The 20,125-nt window shown below is 53.8% G+C and overlaps 1 long non-coding RNA gene across 1 annotated transcript; it reads right to left on the minus strand.

Annotated features, from left to right (window-relative positions):
* Window positions 1-5,980: 5,980 nt before the first annotated feature.
* LOC113958335 lies at window positions 5,981-8,404 on the minus strand. The gene is made up of 3 exons (XR_003531486.1): window positions 8,246-8,404; window positions 7,675-7,736; window positions 5,981-6,145 (listed from the first exon to the last, which is right to left on the minus strand). It is a non-coding gene; the product is annotated as an uncharacterized LOC113958335 (long non-coding RNA).
* Window positions 8,405-20,125: the final 11,721 nt, after the last annotated feature.

The following is a 20,125-nucleotide window of genomic DNA, read 5'->3' on the forward strand; positions in this document are numbered from 1 at the left end:
CACCCGGATCATCCGCAGCACCTTGGCCGTGGGAGCCCTGGGATGTCCCTGACTGTCCTCCTGCTCCCTGAGGAGTAAAGCTGTTCCCAGGGCTCCTGCCCGGCCCAGGGCACCAGGGACTGGGGCACATTTGAAGCCAGGGCCCAGCCTGAACATCAGGATGGCATATGGTGGATCAGGAGGCACAGCTCTGTGGATCCATGGCTCATGTGCCTGCTGGGTCCCCTCCACCCTCCTGTTTGGGGCTGTGTCCCCTCTGTGGGATGAAGGCTCTCACGAGGAGCATGAGGCACTGCAAGAGCTTGGCAGAGCCCTATTCTGAAGCTGAGGAGCAAGGGTAGGCACCAGGGCTCGGCAATTCAGCACAAGATGCCCCAAGGCCACTGAATCTTTCAAGCAATCATGCACAGCCAGCCAAGGAAGGGCTTGCCTTGGAACCCAGGAGAAGTTTGGGAACACAGGAACCTGGGCAGGTGGAGGTGGTTCATGCCTCACTCTGCCTCTGGATGGAGAAGCAAAAAACCACCTTTGGCCACCCCTGTGCACATCCCGGGGTGGGACTGAGCTCACACTGAGGCTGCAGGAACTCAAACCAAGCCTTCCCTGAGGACGTGGGCTGCCAGGGTCTGTCTGGGAGATCAGAAGCAGAAAGAGCCCTGGAATTCAGGAGAAGAATGTGTCTGTTTTTTGGTTTTTCAGTAACGTGTTCTGGGTTGTGGCTAAATTCTGTTTTCAGAGTGCTGAGCCTGTTGTGAGAGCTGGGAGCAACCTGCACCCAGAGGCAGGAGGGGGAATCCCACAGCACATTCCTGTTCCCTGGGCAGGCAGCTCTGTGCTGCTGAGGATGGACCTGGGATTCCCAGGGCAAGTGGTCCCAGCAGGTGCCCTTGGACACTGGGGAACAGATCCACAGCAGGAGTGGAGCCTGTTCCTGCCTGAGACACCTCCCCAGCACTGCTCCTGGCATGGGATGAAAGTGGCTGGAGCCTGAGCTCCTGGGATCACAGTTCCAGCACACTTCCATTTGGGATTCCATTTGGAATCCATCTGGAGGCACAGGAGCTCTCTCCCCAGTTTTCAGAGGGTGCTGAGCCAAAACGTGTATAAACAGCCCTGCTGTGGGTGGGATCCTGCACTGGGAGCTCTGCTGCTCCCAGGGGAGTGGGAGCAGGAGGTAGCAGAAGGTTCATATGCTTTTAAGTGGGGATGCCATTTATCAGCCTGAATCAATGCTCTCATTTTCCCAGGGACTGCAGCAGTGACATTTTCAGTGCACATTTTTTGGAATGGCTCAAACAGTCAGGAGGAGGAGAGCCAGACAAGGCCCATGCAGGAAGGCAGACAGGTTGCTGGGCTGGTCCCAGTCATGTGCCACAGGGCCCCAGGGAGGAGGACATCCCTACTCGGCCTTGTCCATCATCCAGGGGCACATGGCACCACTGTTCCATTGCTGGTGTCCTGATGGGGCAGCCAAAGGGAACCATCCTCCCTTTGCTGCTGAGAGGTACCTCTGTGGGCACAGAAGAGTCCTCGTGGAGTCATCACAGCCCACTCCACTCTCATCAGGGCTGTGTGACATGATGGAGCAGGGAGGAGATGACCCAGGTTCATGCTGGGGTTGCTCTGGTCCTCCCTGCCCAGCACCTGTGAATCCAAGGAGAGTTGCAAGGAGCTCTGAGAGCTGGAGAGGGCAGGGGTTTCCTTGGGAATGGGGATGGTGCATTTCTCCAAAGGGATCTCCAGGCTCATTTTCTATTGCACAAGAGCTGCTTTAGCCAAGCCACCCTGGATATGGACACTTACCAGGCCAGGACACAGACCTGTGCTGGGACACAGCTGCTACAAGCCTTGGAGAGGGTCAGATACTCACCCCCACTGTGCTCCCCAGGCCGGGGTAGCCAGGCATGATCAGGATTCCCAGGCTGGCCCAGCTCCAGCACCCCCAGGAACTGCTTCCCACCCCTGAAATTCCCCCCCACGTTTGCTTTTGCAGCTTTTCCCAAGGGACACGCACTGTGGGGAGCTGGATCCCTTCTCAGGCTGCAGCTCAGGGGGGCACCCACATCATGTCCCCTCAGCCCCACCACACAGAAAATCTCCATCAGGCAGAAAATCCCAGGAAAAAGACTCAGGGAACCATCACTTCTTAGAAACTGTCCAGGGCCTTGTTCCCCTCTTCCCTCAATGTGCCAGAACTCTTGCAATAAATCTGAGGGTTTTCCCAGCACAGCACTCCTGCTGCCAGACCGAAGCGCTCCGCTTGTGCTTTTGTCTCTTGTTCTCAGTCCCTTCCCTCCTCTTTGCTTCCCCGTGGCCTTTGCTGGGAAGTTAACACCGTTTTTGTCGGGAATGCGTCAGCAGTGCTCCCTCAGAGCCCCGTTCCCCACAGCTCCCGTTGCTGTGTGTGGGATTGCAGGGCTGAGGGTGGGAAGTGCAGGTGGGTGCTGAGGGCACAGGCCCCGAGGAGGCATTCCCAGGAACAGTGGCTAAATTGTCCAGTTCTGGCTTCAATCCCTGTGAGTTTTTCACCTCCTCTGGTTTGGGGCATTCAGGCATCCTCCATGCCTGGTGTTCCTGGCAGTCCTGGGGCAGGGTGAGGGGGCTCTGCAGAGCTGCCCCAGGCAGGATGGGTGGCAGGCAGGGAGGGCTGGGCATGGCTGAGGCTGTCCCACAGACTGGTAGGCAGATGAATGATTTGGGGTACAATTCCTGCCCCCCTTCACCTTCCCCCATGCAACATCCAAGCTAAGTTTGCAGCCCCACAGCTGCAGATGCTCAGCACAGGTCCTGGAGCCAGTGGTCTCCTTCAGAATGGGAAGGACACCAAGGGTTGACACCCCAGGACACCAAGGGACAGAGCAGTCTGTGCTTCAGCACCCTGTCCTGCATCCCTGTCCAGGGTCCTGGGTGCCCTGCAGGGACAGAGGGCACAAGGACAGGCTTCCCTGGACTCAACCACAGCTTGAAACTGTCCACCAAGTACCCAGTGTGCCTCCCCTGGGGCTGCTGGGGGGGATCCACCCTGCTCTGAATCCTGTGTCCTCCTGGGGTCTGGAGAAATCAGGCATGGAGAAGTGGATGGGCTGTCTGAGGTGACAGCTGAGTCCACCAGCAACAAGCCAGTTGTCCCTGTGTCCCCAGACCAGCCAGGCCTGCTGGTCAGCTGCTCCCAACAGGGAGCATTCCTGCTCCCTGAGAGCCACTCACTCCTTCAGTCTGTGGGGAGGGAATTTGCCTCCACATTTCTGTGCTGGCAGGAAGAGAGTTTGTCTGCAACAGTGCAGGTAGAAATCCTCACTGAGGGTGGCATCCTTGCCCAAGACCTGCTCCAGCTCCACAGTGCATGACACAGCAGAGGAAATATTTGCTTCTGGGAAAGTGTTCAGGTCAGCCAGGTGAGGACATGGTCATGCCCAGACAGTCCCTGCTCCAGGGGTTTGTCACTGGAGAGAGAAGCCAAAGAGTCAGGAAAGAGTTCACTGCAGCTCAGGGGCACAGGAGGAAAACTTGGAACTAAAGTCCTCAATCAGCCCTGCCATGGCTCTCCAAAATCCGAGCTCTGACAACAGAAGCTCTGAAAGCTGTGCAGGTAGGAAAAGGAGGTTGGCTTCAGCAGTGCCTCTGGAGCACAGCAACTTTGCAAAGTGAAGGTTGTCCATGAAGACCCCACCAGCTGCTCTCTGCTCTGCCCAGGAGCCATTCCCAACATCTGCCTGGGTTTGTGATGAGAGGGGACAGAGAAACCACAGCAGAAGCAAAACAATCTGCTGTCCCAGGTTCCTCATTTGAGGGACAGGAAAGAGACGACTCTGGGCACTGCAGTTCTTTTCCATCCCTTGGGAAGGGCTCTGACAGAACACGACAGAACCCAGAGCAGCTCCGAGTCCTGCCTGGGTGGGTGGGAACAGGCTGGTTGCTCCAGCTCCACACCAGCAAACCAGGCAGAGGGGAGGATTTGGCTCTCCCATCCCATGGACTGTTAATATCCCATTGAGAACATGGCTGTGGCTCTGGGCTTGCACACCTGCTCCTCTGGCAGTGGCCAGCTCAGCCTGGGCAGTCTGACCCAGGCCAGCTGACATTCCAGGAGTGGATCTGGTACCCTCTGCCCTTCCCCTGGGTGCTCACCAGCATTTCTGAGGAACAAACATGGACCCCTCTGCCCTGCCCGGGGCCTCTTCCTCACTGCAGCTCTGCCACTGGAATGAATCCCAGGTGGCAACAGCCCAAGAACTTCAGACACCTCGGGGGAGACACAACAGGAGGGGTGGTGGCCACGATGGTCCTACAGCAGAGGGGAAAATCCACCACAGGCTCCAAAGCAGCTTCAGAGTCTTGGAAAGCTGGCAAGATGGGAAAAGAGTAGGAGATGCAGATGAATAGGGTGTGCTGGATTTTTTGCTATTAAATGGCAAAGCAAAGCAAAGCAGTCAGTGTTTCCATCCCACTCCATGTCCTGCTCATTAGGCTTGGCTTTTCAAAATGGGATGAAAATAGGACTTACTACTGCAAGGCTTCTCATGTTTTTCCAGTTAGAGAAAAGTGTTGAGACTCGTTGATGCTGAACTGGTTAAAAGCAAACCATCCCTGGTGCCCTTCCTCAGGCAAGGGGCTTCTGAGTGGTGTGTGCCAAGGTCCCATCATGGTCCTCATGCAGCACTTGTGGCTCCCAAGAGACTCCACAGATGCAATTGAGGAAGACTGGAGAGCATCAGGAGAGAGAATGAATTGTACCCCTCTATATGGCACTTGTTGGGACACTTCTGAATAAACTGTGTGCAATTTGGGGGTCCCCAAGAACAAGCACAACACTGACAAAGTGGAGAGAGCTCAGTGCTGAGGCCCAAGAAGGTGTGGGACACATAACACAGGTTGGAAAGGTGGATTTCTTGAGCCTGGAGCAGGTGAAGGGAGGTCTGGTGGCCTTCTGTCTTCAAACCCCTCATGGAAGGGTACAGGGACAGCAGCAATGATCTCTCTTGAGAGGCAAACAGTGAAAAAGGCACCAGACACAAGTCATAAACATGGAAATTCTGATGAGATTTAGCAAAAGAATCCCTTTCAGCATGAGGGTGGCTGGACCCTGGACCAGGAACCAGTGAGGCTGAGGAACTTCCATCCTTGGAGGTACCCTGACCACAGTACTCAGCTACCTGATCTCTGGTGTCCCACTGGGAGCAGGGTTTTGGCCAGAGGTGCCTCTGAACCCCAGATCTTGTGTGGTGAGAGCACCAGGGGAGCTCTGAAAGGAGTTGCCTCTCCTGCTGCCTTCTGTGGCCTGTGAACCTCCCAGAGGCCAGGACTCACAGGTGGAACAGCAGAATTCCTCTCTGGGAGCTTCCAGCAGCCTTTGGGTGTAAAGGTCCAGGATGGTGCCACCTCACCTGGAGATTTGGGCTGTGACTCCCTGGTTGGGTGTCTGGCTAGCAAGAGCCACAGCCCCAGACCAGATGCTGGCCTTGAGAGCAGAAAACCAGTCCTATTTCACATGACTCATCCTGGAGAAAAGGCCCAGGGCCCAGAAGTCCCATTTAGCAAAGTGTCCTTCCCACTGGGCTGTGACTGCCCAGCTCAGCTTCCCAACAGCTTTGCCCTGTGTGTTCACAGCTGCTCTTTGGTGTCTTTGCTGCACAGCAGATTGTTCAGGGAAAGAAATGGAGCAGGTTTTCACCCAGCCTTGCCAGGAGGTTGTCCCCAGGACAGAAGAGGCTTTTATGTATTTCCTAATACATAGGGACCAGAGAAGGAAAAGACAGAGACTCAACAAGGGCCCACAGTAAATACAGTCACATCCTCCCATCCTGCTCACGTGGGATCTTCCTGCCTACCTGCAGATCCCCACGTCCTGCACGGCTCCGTCTCTCCCTGGGAGAGCTGGACTCATTCCAGGGGACAGCCAAGCCTGCTCTGGCCCCAGAGCTCAGCTTTCCTCCTTGGAGCTGCCTCTCCAGCCTGGCCACAGACGGGCACTCACCTGGACAGGGTGAGGTGGTCACTGCCCGGGCACGTCCCGCTCGCTGGAGCTCAGGTGCTCTCTGGGAGCCCAAATCCACGGCTTCATTCCAGGAACCACTTCCAGCCACCAAATGGCTCTTTGCAGATCCAGGGAGACAGGAAACATCTGCACTGTCACAGCTGGTGGGGCCTGTGTAAACACAGGATACACCCACTGAACAGCCTGTTTCCCAGCAGCCTGACACCACAGTCAGTCTGTGCTCGGGTGGGACAAGTGGAGCTGCACCAGCTCCACTCCAGCATTTCCTCACACATGCCTTGGCCAAGGGGGTCTGGCAGGGGGGCAGCCCCTTGGTGGGATGGGCACCTCAATGTGCCACCGCAGGGTGGGAGGGTGCTGGGGCTCAGGGTGCTCCCTGTGCCCTGGCACACTCAAAATTGGGCTCTGCAGCTGTTTCCTTCCAAGGGGGACATGGTTCCAAATGCATAAAGAGTGGACCAGGAACAACAGCCAGGGAATGGCTGGAGCTGTGTCAGGGCAGGCTCAGGTTGGATCTCAGTCAAAGGTTCTTCCCCCAGAGGCTGGTTGGGCACTGCCCAGGCTCCCCAGGGCAGTGGGCACAGCCCCAAGGCTGCCAGAGCTCCAGGAGGGTTTGGCTGATCCTCTGGGGCACAGGGGGTGACTCTTGGGGATGGGCCTGTGCAGGGCCAGGAGTTGGACTGGATGATCCTTGTGGTCCCTTCCAGCTCAGCATATCCTGTGATTCTGTGATTCTGTGACAGATGGACAGAGGTCCCCATTGCTTCTATGTGGCAGAGACCTCATCTTCAGTGTCCCACAGCACTGAAACCCCTGCCCAGGCTGTTTTGCGTGGCCATTCACAAAGGAGACAGCAAAGGCTGGTAGAACCCCCACCCTGGACCTGAAATGACAGGTCAGGAAAGGCTTTGCACTTGTTTTCTTCCCTGGACTTGCTTTTAGTCTGCAAGGAGCAGAAAATGATTCCACCACCAAGCACCACTCCAGTTCCAGAAAATGTCTCCTTTGCCTCCAGAGAGAGTTCCTGCTGTCTTTAATGTCACCTGGGAGTCCATCAGACAGGGAGATTTGCTTATGGAAACTCCATGGCAAAGGGGAAATAGGATAAGGGAGGTGAACAGCAAAGTTTAACTGAACACTTCATGTTTCAGGCTCTGCTTTCCCCAGTATTCCTGCATTCCTGCAGTGGTTAAAAGGACTTTTGAAGGGATTGCTCATCTCAAGACAAAGCAAAGCTGGTGCCTGCATCAAGCACAAACCAAGCTGGCCTGCTGATCACCCTGCCATCGTGGGACCAGCACTTTGCATCCTCTGGGCTGGGTTTCCCTGTTGGCAGTCCCAGAGGATGCTCCAGATTGGAGCTCCCCATCCGGGATGGTCTGTCCCCAGAGCAGGGGTGGGGGCTGTGTGGCATGTGCTGCTCACCCTCTTCAGAGCTAAATGGAGGGCTCTCAGTGCTCAACTAAATTAACCTTGAAAAATTCATTTCACAAATGACTGCAGCAATTAGTTGCTTTTAATGAGCTGCTTCACCCAGGCTGATGTCTGAAGGTCCTGGAGGAAATCAGAATCTCCTGCTCATGCCCCTGACTGCTGATGGCTGATAGGAACTGGCAGCCCCTCCTCACCCTCTTCCCAGGGAGGAATTCCCACATTTGTGGCTCCAGTTTTCTGCTCACAGGTTTATAAGCCCAAGTGCTCTGATGAAGGCTCCCAAGCCCAATGCTTTGCTGCTGTGCCACTGATTGCCAGGGGAAGAGGAAAGACACTCATTTTGTATCAGATGTTGGGGAAGGACGAAGCACCACAGAATTTTTGTGTCAAATCCAAAGGAAGAGAGCAAAGAAACAGTGTTGGAGCTGCAGCCTGATGCAGGGATGTGCCCTGCCCCAGCCCTGCAGGACCTGCTGCTGTGACCCCCCAAGGGACTTGCCCAGGCAGGGGGAGGGAAGCCTGGTGGGCTGCAGTGTGGGCTGGCTCAGAGCAGGCTCCCTGTCCTGCTGCTCATCCCGTCTGCTCTTAGCCCTTGGATCCTGCTGAGGTGGATCAGCTTCCCTGGAACATCCCAAACCACACTGTCCCAGGGCTCTGCCCTGCTGGAATGTGCCTCTCCATGACCCAGTGGAGCCTGTGTTGCTGAAGCAAAGCAGCAGCCTTGACCCTGGAGGTGTGGAGAGACATCAGGCCTTGCTGGCTGTCCATGGAGAGCCCTGCAGAAGACATCCACCCACTCCCTGCCCTTGTTCCCACCCCTGTGCCTCCGCTGTGCCTTCCAAGGGGGATGCAAAGCACCTGCACACACCAGGGACCTGCAGTGGTTTGGGATTGCAGGGATGCCAGGCTGTCCTGCTGCCCTCCTGGGTGGGCCATCGACTCAGGGATCCTTGTGGGTCCCTTCCAGCTCAGAAGCCCCTGTGATTCGGTGCCTCTGTGACCCCATCAGTGGGGTACAAGTACCTGTGATGTTTCTCCCTCCTGTGAGGAGCTGGATTCTCCACATCTCCTGGTTCCAGGGAATTCACGAGCCCACACAGCCCCCAGCACTGCTCTGGGGTTTGTCTGAATCCACTTGCAGGCTGCAGAGCAGCTGAATCGGATGCTGGCCCAGATGTTTGGCTCATCTTCCCCTGCTTAGGGCTGCAGCTCATTGCTCCCACCCTGCACTTCCCTTCCCACTCCATCAGGGCCCCATCCCACCCCCCTGAAGGAGCAGGGATTTCCCACTGTGTACCTTGGAGGCAGAGCTGCCCTGAATCAAATCCCACACCCAGATATGCCCCAGCTCTGGAGGGCTCCTGTCCCTGCCCCTAGTCCTGTGTTTTGCTTTGGGCTCACACACACAGCAGTGACATTGTTCAGGTCCCACTGTGGCTCCACCTGGGACTTGTAGCTGCAAGATTTGCTTCCACAAAAGCCCTGCTTTATCCCAGACCTTGCATTTCGCTGTTTGCAGGCCCAGGTTAGACCTGATTCCTTCCCTGGGTCTCCCTTCTCCCTGTGGCTCAAATTAACACTAATAAATCAAATGTGGATTTTTTCAAGTGTAGCCTCCTCTCGTGCATGACCCCAACATAGCACAAAGGTTCTCAATGTTCTCTTTTAAAAGCTATAACCCCACAAAACCTCAAAACAGATTAATATTTACCCATTAACCACTGGAAGAACACCAATGTTTTATTTTATTTCCTTTTGCCTAGTGCAGATTGCTCAGCTCTGAGAAGTCCCTGGAATGGAATACTCAACACCCAGCTATTCCTACCAGGCATTCCATGAGCAGTGGGTACTTCATGTGGCTACAGTATTTAGATAAATCTCTTCCCACTGAAAATGGCCTTATCCTGCAACTTCCCTGGCAGTGGCCATGCACAGGAATCAGGAGCAGAAGAGGACATGGCCCCAGAGCAAAAATACCAAGTGTCAGGGGGAAAGCAGTGTCATCCAAACCAGATCCCTCTAGCACGGGGCAAACCTGGATGTAACCGAGCCTTGGAATCTGCTGCATTGTCCAATTCTCGTGCCAGAAGTGTCAGAGAAACAAGAAAAGCTGTGGCAGGATGTTGCAGGGGTTTGCTGGGATTCAGTGAGCTGCATGAAAAAAATGTGTGTGACAATTTGATATGAGCCCAGCCAGAATCCAATCTGTTTGTTTTCCCAGAGCTTTGTCATTTCCTGGGCAGTATCATTAAAGAGGGATTAAAGTATTCCAAACCCACTCCAAATGGGGCAGATTTTGCAATACACCCCAGAGCTCTTTCTAAGTATGCACTTGGCAAGCAGAGTGCTCTGAAAAAGCACAAATCCTTCTAGGTTTGGCATTTTTTGCTCAGATCTACTTTTCAGGAGTTCCTTGCCCACGGCACCACTTCCCAGCACATTCCCCTTTGGACAGTGTGGCCTCAGGAGCTCACAATGGCTGAGCCCCAGAGGGATGTGCCTGTGCAGTGGGAAAGGCTGGAGCAGCACATCTGGAACCAGCTCTTATCCCTCACTGAGGCCTGGGAACACCTCAGCTCCTGTGCTTAGATAGACCTACAAGTCTCCTACTTGTTCCCTGAAGTCCTTCTGGACTGGAAATCAGCAAGTCAAGCCTTGATCCAGACTTGGTCCAGCACTTCTTCCCTGCAGTTGGACTTGCCTTGAGTCCAGGTTGGTCCCAGACTGGTGAAGAGCCACTGGTGACTCACTGAGTGGGCTCTGCACGAGGAGTGGCTCCTCAAAACCAACCCCTTCCCAGTGTCCCAGGGCTCAGGACTCTCCTCCAGGCTGCTCCCAGTTGCAAAGCCCCTCCTGGAGGGGGCTTCTCCCCTCTCCTGGGGTGCAGCACGACCTGGGGACCCACATGTCCCACCCCACATGTCCCACCTTGACCCCTGCAGTCCCACCAGCTGCACCACTCCCAGCCCTCCTGATCCCAAGGAATCCATGCCTGCCAAGAGCCCTCTTCTGCTGCATTTTGTACCTCAAATAACCTCTGATACATGACTTACTCTTCCTTTTTTTTGTGCATTTTTTTGATGTCTGGCAGTGGAGCTGAGCTCACTGACGACTCTCTCTTGATGGCAGCCTGAGTGTGGGTCTGGTCTCTCCTTTCCCACATTTTCTTGCAAGAATAAACCATTTTTGACATTTTAATGTCTCTGCTGAAGTTGGTAGGAAGTGGTCAGCATATTCTAGCTGACTAGAGGCAGCAGACAGGCAGGGAGGGAAACAGCAGAACAGTTTAAGCCTCTGCAATAAAAGTGTCTTTGCAAACATTTACAAAGAAATCCTCCTTTACTCAAATTTTTCTGGATTTTGCATTTTTTTGTCATAAAAAAATAAAATTGTATCCTTTATGACAATAAATATAGATTTACTAATCATTTAGGCTCTGAGCTGCTTGAGGCAGTGTGCTTCCTAGTTAGGGAGTTTAGGACCAGGAATAATCAATAAATCCCTTTGTTTGATCTCCCATGTATAACCATGTTGCTCCTGTGTTGAGCTTGCAGCTTCTGCAAGGGCTAAATCACACCCTCAGGGAGGTACCCAGGAGCTGGTACCACCTCCACGGGCACAACAGAGGGACCCAGAGGTGAACCTGGGATGAACCAGTTTCCCTGGCAGAGGATTTGTGCTGTGCCAGAGACCCTCTGGCTCTGTCCCCCTGGTGTGAATTGCTCCTGAAGGGACTCTTCCTCTTTTGTCCCAGGCTGTCCCATCTCCTTTTCTGGTCGTGGTGGTCCCTCACTCGGGCTCCAGAGACACCCTGCTCTAGTCTGGAGGCTCCAGATATAAATACAACTGAATTTTCGCTGAGATTATCCCAATAAATTGACCCCAAGCCTCCTGACACCCCAGATGTCTGAGACCCCTTGTTCCCCCAGTGCTCCCAGAGGCAGGCAGCTCCAGGATGTGCCTCTCCCTCTTCACTGCAGGTCCCAGTCTGGCCTTCCAAAGGCCTCCCATGGCTGGAGGGTCACCCCTGGCAGTGTGATGGTTCCAACAGGCACCTCTGGCAACGGGAAAGTCATTCCAGGCAAACAGAGCCAGGCTGCAGGTCTGCAGTGACCCACTGACCCATCCCTGGGGAGCTCCTGGTGGTGTCTGCAGGAGGGGAAAGCTCATAAATGAGCTGCTGTGACATCTGACACTGCAGAGGGCCCGAGTAAAGAGGATGGGATGGGATGGAGTGGGATGGGATGGGATGGGATGGAGTGGGATGGGATGGGATGGGATGGGATGGAGTGGGATGGGAATGGCTCTGCCTGGACACAGGAAATATCCAAAGGCTGGGCTGCACAGCCTGGAGATTGCTCTGGTATCCCAACCCCTCACACCATGTGTGGGGCCCATCAGCACCTCCTGCAGAGCTCCAAGAACATTCTTCAGGAATTAATCATCCTGAGGTTCCCAAGGAAGGGGAAGGGAGGGGAGGGAAAGAGAGAAGGAGAGGGAGAAGTTATTTATAAGGGCTGAGCTCAGGATCACTGGGTGGAACACACTCATTTCTGCTGCATGTTCTAAAGGATCCAGGGCTCCAGGGCCTGAGATCAACCTCCAAACACAGCCTGGGCCCTGGGGGCACTGGGCCACCCCTCCAGCCTGGAATCACAACCTCCTCTCACCAGGGCTTGTACACAAAGGGGCCTTAGAGACAGCTCTGGATTAGAGCAGCTCCCAGGGCAGTGGGACAGGAGCCAGGCCCTCAGCTCCAGCCGCCGGATTCCCAGCACAGTCCTGCCCAAAGCCACAGAATTCCATTCCCCAAGTGATTTCTCCTTACTGGAGGAGACAGGAGCTCCACGTTCTCTGACCCAGCTGGGACTTGGCCATTCCACGAGGAGCAGCCGTGTCCATCTCCTCCCCCTCCCAGCTCGGGGGCTTCAGGGCTGGACCCTCCCAGCACCAACACAGCTCCAGGCAGATCCCGTGGTGAATTCCAAATATGCCAGGCACTGAGATTCCCTGCTCCCACCCACCCACCCATTTCCTCTGCCCAGCCAAAGGCAGGTGTGGGGTGAGATGAAGCAGAACTGAAACGTTGCATTAACACAGGCTGGTGCTTATCAAGAGCTGATGTTGCACAGCCCAGCCAACAAACCTCACCAGGGATCTGTGGGAAAAATGGGATCCACATGGCAATTCACACTCCAACTGCTGCCTTATCTCCTGGAAACGTTATCTCATGCAAGCTGGAGCTATTTTCTTTTCAGCTGAGTAAAAACGTGTCAGTTTTATATTTATGTATCAGGCCATGATCCCATGGGAAATTAATTTGCCCAACAGCAGAAATTCTGTCATCGCACGCATCAGTCAGTCTGGGAATGGGGATCTCCAGACCAGGGCCCTGGAATCAGGGGAAGGGCTTAAAATAACAACCACAGGAGGATGTGGGAGCCTGAGCAAATTACAAGAGCTCCTTCCTGACTGCAAATGTATTTTGGGGTATTTCGGGGTTGATACCTAAATGCAGAGCCAGGGGTTTGGTGTGACCCCCATCTCGGGGGGTTCCCCATGGGGAGGAAGGGTCTCAGCCCACACACCCCAGGGGGTGGGGAGGGATGGTCCCCATGCCCCTGGCACTGGCCCAGCTGGGTGCTGTGTCCTGGATCTCCCTGCAGACTCTGGGCAGAGCCCTGTGGATCCTGGGCATCACTGCATCCCCACCACTTGTGGCACAGCAGCCTTTAGTGCCCCAGAGAGATTCATCCCACCCTTCCCCAGGGCTCCCCCCCACAGTCCAGCTGGGTCTGGGAGCCAGAGGGATCATCCAGCCCCACTGGGACCAGTTGGTGAAGAGGGACAGGGACCCCCTTCCCTTTGGAGGTGGCTCTCCTGTGGCACTATCACTGCCTTTCTCTGCTTCCCAGCTTTGCAAATAAACTGCTCCTCTTTGTTCAAATCCTCAGGCTTCCCTTAAGCCTCAAAATGTTCCTGGGATCCTTTATCCTTCCCTCCCTGCTCCGGCCATGCGGAGCACACGGGCTGGGCTCGGGCACCATTATCTCACGGGTCAGTAACAGACAAATCCCTCCAGGTTCAATGAATAAATCCAGCCTGTTTTCTCATGGAGACACTTCCACCATTGAAAGCACCCAGGCTGAGTTGGCAGCAGCCTGATTTACAGCCCAAAACACCAAGGCCACCCTCTTCTTCTCCCCCTGTTTATTTTTAAGAGCAAACCCATCCCGGTCACTGAAGGGGGATTGATACAGAGGGAGGTTGGGATGGGCTGATGGTCCTGTTGATATCAGGGCTCTGTGGAACCCCTAAGTTCAGGTTTCACACGGTAAATGGGGACTGGCAGGAGCTGGAGGCCGGAGCAGTGCTGGAAGCTCAATCCCAAACTGCTCCAAGGGTGACGTAAGAGCAGCCCTGAGCTGGCTTGCTCACCACATACCTAATTTTCCCATATAAGGCCAAGGAGAGCAATAACTCTCCTGGCAAGCAGATCAATAAAAACAGATGGTGGGCTTACAATTAGAGATTAAGCACATACCAATCCAGAACAAACAGGCCATAAATCATACGTGAAGGAGGGTATTTATAGTTTAGATCACATTCCTTAATTAATTCAAAATGGCCCAGAAAAGAAAATAATACAAAATTGCTCTTTTTTTCTTTTTTTTCTGCTTTGTTCCTGCCTTGCTTTTGCAAAGCTGAATTCTTTCCTCGGGGGGTGGAGGGGATGGGGCAGCCACGGGACAGACACAGGGACGGTCCAGCCCACGCTGCTGGGGGAGGAGAGTGAAGGCTGGAGTTTGGGAAAGAGCCATGGATGAGGCAAAGTAGGGCAAGTTTGATGGTGTGCAGGGAGAGGGCTGGAGCACAGCTGAGCCCTGAATTTGTCTGCACAGTCCTGGGTTCATGGTACATCCTCCCCCACATGCACATCACCAGCATGATGGACCCCTGGCATGAAGGTGCCACACACAGGAACCAGCACAACCAACACAAGTCTTACCAACAGGGCATTTGACCTGTAGAGCAGTGGCCAAGCATGTTTCCCATGCAGCAATGGCTGTACTAAATTGACTTGCTTTATAAAATGATAAGAAGCTCCTGGATCTTGGGGGCACTGCCAGGCTGGAGGCAAACGTGATGTGACAGAGAGAAAACACCTGCCAAGACTGGTTAGTTTTGACCACGTACCTAGGCCAGAGCTGTGGAGGGTCTCAAGCTTTCCAAAGCACCTCTGTGACCTTCAGGATAGTTAGGAGTTATTAATTTTAATGGGAACTGGATACCTAAGGGCCCTGGGCAATCCAGACTTCAGGAATTCCCATTCAACTGCAAGCCTTGCTCTGAACTCCTGAAACTCTGTCAGGAGGATGAAGAGGTTTCCTCTTGGTGAACACAAAGGACTTCTCCACCCTGGAGAACAAAATGGGCCTGTCTACAGCCTGTCAGGTTGTGCAGAGAGGATCCAAACATCTCAGCCCTATTTAGATTCACAGAATCATTAAGGTTGGAAAAGATCTCCAAGATCATCAAGTGCAGCCTTTGACCAAATTCTGTCCACTAAACCATATCACAAGTTGTCACATCCACTTGATTTTTGGACAATTCCAGGAGTAGTCAAGCCAGCACTTCCCTGGGGAGCCTGTTCCAGTACTTAACCACTCTTTCAGTGAAGAATTTTTTCCTAATTTCCAACTTGAGCTTCCCCTGCTGCAACTCGAGGCCATTTCCCCTTGTCCTGTCTGCTGCTTGTTGCCTGTAAGAAGAGCCTGACCCCCACCTTGTCACAACCTCCTTTCGGGGAGTTGAAAAACTCTCTCGTTGGACAGGGCTGCTTGAAAATCTCATTTCCACCCTCCTCCCCCCTGTTGCCGTGTGCCAGGGCTGCAGCGCCCATCCCCTGACGGGATGCTTTGCTGTGCAGATCGTGCCGGCACAGCTCTCTTTGTTCTCTCCCCGCAGCTCTGAGCTCTGTGGGTTTGTGGGGGATTGCAGACTCAAAGACATGAGAAGCAACCCCAGCTGTGACTCACTGCTCATGACAGCGATCCCCAGGCATTCCCTGACAAGCTAATCAGCCCAGGGAGCAGCTCCTTAGCTGCCCTCTATCTCACCGATCTGTTGACAGGGTAGGTTGTGCAATAAATCAGGACTCCCGATCTAAGGCTGGAACAGCCCCTGCTCTCTGCTGCTGGGGCGTTTCAGGCAGCCCAGCACTGACATTCCAGGCATTCCAGACCCAGGGGTCTCCTGCCATCAACTGCCACCGAGCTGCCTTCACCTCAGAGACACATTTCAGCTCTGCACTGAGTCTCTCAGGGGGCTGCACAGTGAAGACACTCCCTGAGGAGCAGGTACAGGACCCCCAAAGCAGTGCTGGGGCTTTCTCAGGGGCAGCCAAGGTGCAAGGCCCGGGATCTTTCCTGGGAACTGTTTAATTGACCAGCAAGGCTGTAACCCCTGCAGCACCATGTGCTGACAGCACCTTCTGGGGCTTTCTTCCAGCAGAGAGAAAGCCTGGGAGTGCCACCAAAGTCCCTGATGCAGACACTGTTTGCTGCTCAAAGGACAGTCAACCCCTGACTGTGTCCAGCTCCCCACCACTGCACTCATCCCTCCCTCTCTCTCCCACACACACATAACTGGTCCATTGATAAAATGCATATAAGATGCACCAAAAGATGCCTCTGTGTTTTTGTTGGAAGCAAATTTCCCCTTTGGGAAAAATGGTTTAACTTTTATTTTTGAGGGTCTTACCAAACCTTTCACATTTTTACCCCCAAGACCTTTTCATGCCCTGAACCATATTTTCATTGCTATTCAAAGCAAAAGGCACATGCAAAGCACTCACAAATATTTAAACTATAGAGGAGATTCAAAGATACAAAGATACAAAATCCCTGTATCCTTGAAGCCAAAGCCATCCCTGGTCATGCCTGGTGCTGTGCTCGGTGTTGTGCTCTGCCCCAAAGAGCCTTAAGAGGAAATAGAGATGGCTGTGGTGTATTTTAGAACAGGAAAGGGGTGCCACAGAAGGTGTCCATGGTTTCATAGGGTGTCACACCCCGCTGAGACCTGGCAGAAGTGCCCTGGATGCAGCTGGATGACAGGCAGGATGGACTGATGGATGATGTCTGCCCAGGCTTTTGCAATCCCACTCCCATCCCAGCCCATTCCTTCAGTCTGTGGAGGTGGATAACTGGAGTGAGGAGCTGTCAGCAACCCCTCCAAGCAATATTTAACAATCCCCAGTACTGGAGATGCAGAGAAGGTGTGAAGCTTTGCTGTTTTGTCTCCTTCCACAGCCCTGGAGTGATCCAGGCCCTGGTGATGCCTCAGCTCTGGACTTATTCCCTGTTTTCAGCCTCCCCAACAGAATCTGCTGCCATGGCTTTCACTCAGGTAGACTTTGCTGAGGGAAATGCCACCCATGCCATCATCACAGTCATGGTTTTCCTCCACTCTTTTGGGCACCTGCTGCCCACAGGCTCAGGTGAACTTCCCCTGGGGAATTCTGGCAGGGAAGGAGGTCCTGTGCTCTGGCAGTGGCTGTGGAGGGCAGAGGAAGCCCCTCCACCCAGGGCAGTGGTGTTGGTGTGACCACCCTGCACATCCCTCCCCTCACAGCCCAAGCAGGTTATTCCCAGGCTGTGTTAATTCCACGGACACCACTCCAGGGATTAAACCCAAACCCCTCAAGTGAACCCCTCGTGTGAACTGCTGTGGCAGGAGGAGGCAGCCAGCCCTCCTCCCTCCCCAGGATGGAGCTGGACAAGCTCTGCAGCAGCTCGTGCTGCCCCGTGCTCGTGTGTCAGCTCCGAGCAGACAGACAGGTCTGGCAAATGTGTCCCAGTCAACAGGAATTGTGAGCTCGTCCCTGCTCAGCACACTGGCTGGGGGTGGCTGTCCACTCGCTCCTGGGGCAGAGCAGCTCCTATCTGGCTGCTTTCATCTGCTGTGCAATCACTCCAGGAATTCTCCTCCAGCAGTTAGTCATCCTCCCCCTCCCTCCCGGAAAGAAAAGAAAGCTGTTTTGTCAGTAAATGCGATAAAAATCTCCCCTTCATCGAGATTCAAGGTGAAGTTAATCAAAATATTTACACAATCCTCATGATACTGCACTCCCAGGGTTTTTGTGGTGTCCTGATTGCAGCAGGTGCCCCTTGAGCATCGTCCCAGCCCAGAGCAGGAAATCCCAGGGGAGCTGCTGGCACCTCACATTGCCCCGTGTCCCTGCCCACCCTGTGCTGCTACCTTCAAGGAGCCACATCTGTCAGCAGCTGGAAGCCTTGCACATCCGTGGGATTGGGGCTGGAAGGGTGAGTTCTCACCCATCGGGCTGGGCTGGAGCAATTAAAGGCAAAACCTTGAAGCTCTGCACAGCACTGGGCAGGAGCTGGGCCCTGGTATGGTCTGCCCAGCTGAGCACAGGCAGCACAAGGCTGAGGGGCCCATGGATCTGCACATCCCAAAGCTCCCTTGCCCTGCTGAGCCCCTGCCCACCTTGCTCAGGGGGTGTGGATACCCCGCCCCTGGCACCTGGCTGGGTGGATGTTGAAATTTTCCATGGCAGAACCCCCTGGGCAGGTGCTTGGGCGTTCCTCCCACCTCTGCTCACAGTGACAGATTGGAGAGATGGCAAGAGCCACATCCTGGCCAGGGGTGATGGCAGGGAGTGCTCCCCACTCATGAACAGTGAACCACAGCCATGACAACCCTGGGCTATCAGGGAGTGCCCAAGGGGATCTGTTTGTGCCCTCTGGGCTACCAGTTTTCCTGTGGTCCAGCAACTCCATCCATCCCACCTCATCCCACCATACCCAAAGCTCTCTGTCCATCCCACCTTGTCCTACCCAAACGTTCAGCACCTTCCATGGGTTGTGTTTGTTGCCCAGGACCTTCCTGGATGAATGCCTGACTGCCCTGGTGGCCCCTTCCTCTCAGATTTGCAGAAGGGATTGGGAATTTTTCAGGTCATCCACCTAGAGAAGTGAACACGGGCTGTGTCCTGCAACGCCCTCCACATGGACATCATTGTCTCCAGGCAGACATGACAAGGGATTTTTCAGGAAGCAGTGGCAAATCCTGGCTGAGACTGGACCCAGACCTTGGTTTGCCTTCACTGGCAGTTCACACAGCTCACACTGCCCACGGCATTGGGGTTGGACAAGGTTCCTCAGCAGACAGGAGCTCCCTGCACTGGCACCAGTGTGTGATTTCCCCACTGGCTCCTCAGTTTGCACCCATTTATGGAGCTGTGATAATGAAGATTAAATGCTGTGTTTCCATTTCCACCTTTCACTGCTTAACTGTGTTAACACTGACATGTGGCCCAGCCCCTGCTTGGCCAGGTGAGCCACATCCACCCTCAATGCTTTGGATTTCTATCCTCAGCAGCTGTGGTAGATGTAGGAAGGATGTTTTAGACAGCTGAGAATAAAGATCTAGAACAAGGTCACCTTTTTGTTTTGTTTTATTGTTGTTTTTTTTAACCAGGCAGTATAAAGAAACCTGTGCTACTTTGCTCCTGGAGATAAGCTTTTCCTGCACCATTGTTCCAGGCTGTTTTCCTTGATGTACTCTATTTTTGGCACATGCAATAAGCCCTAACGTCCTTCCCCTATCTCTATGTTCACTGGAGCTCAGTTTAAAATATTTCTGGCCTTTAGCTTAGATTTTCCAGTGCTGAAGCAACACTATATATCCTTTAGACCATATTTTTGGCTTATGAATCACCAACCTCTAAACAAGCCCCTGCTGGGTATAAAGAGCCCCTGCTAAACAGCCAGCAGTGCTGGGGTTATAAGGTAGCAGCTCCCTGCAGTAGCTCTGGCACTCTCTTTGCATCCTGCCAGAGTCTAGACGAGTGTTTCTGATCCAGCAGAGAAGTATTAGCTCGAGCTCTGGACTTTGCTCCCACACACTTTTATCAAACGCTCTGGGAAGTGCATTTGGAACCACTAAATCTTCTCCTATTAACAGCCCGTTTGCAGATGGGAAAGGTATTTCTGGAGTCTTGTGGGGGCAGTTTGTCAAGCAGGTTTCACTAATACTGGCTGTCTGTAAATAAAGGCACAAAATATTCATGCTGGTTTCTCCTCCTCTGGGGATTTTGGTGCTCCAGCACCAGGATGGTCTTGGGGTTCAGTGTCAGTGTCCCGGGGTCTCACTGACCAACAGCTCTTGGAGGCATTTGCTTCCCTTTGCAGCAGAACAAAAGGGAACCACCCATGGAGAAATTCCCACTGGAAGGTTAAAGGGGGTCCCAGCTCCTGTGGGCTGTCACATGTAGCTCCTCACGGCCCAGGAGGTGCCCCCCTCTGTTCCTTTGCAGCTCTGATCTTGTCTCAGATCTCCCTGGGATGAGACACACTCAGTGCAATATTCCTGATCCTTGCCAGAGCCATCAGGCCTCAGGCAGAACCTCCTTTGCCTAATTTTGGATACACCTGAAACAGGAGGTTGTCCAGGCATGGGAAGGGGCAGGACAGGAAGGGAGAAAAGAATTCCTGGGAAATCATAGGTGAGGATGGCTGGAAAATCACAAACCACAGGAAGATGACTGGGAGAAAGAGAGAATGAGGGCAAAGGAGGTACAAGATTTGGTCCACAGCTACGTGGACATGCCTTCCTGGCAAGGCCCAGGGCAAGATAATCCCTGCCTTGGTGCTGGTCCCAACATCACAGGGA

The sequence above is a fragment of the Corapipo altera genome, unplaced genomic scaffold (assembly GCF_003945725.1).
Source record: "Corapipo altera isolate COAL_440 unplaced genomic scaffold, ASM394572v1 103, whole genome shotgun sequence".
Taxonomy (NCBI): Eukaryota; Metazoa; Chordata; class Aves; order Passeriformes; family Pipridae; genus Corapipo; species Corapipo altera.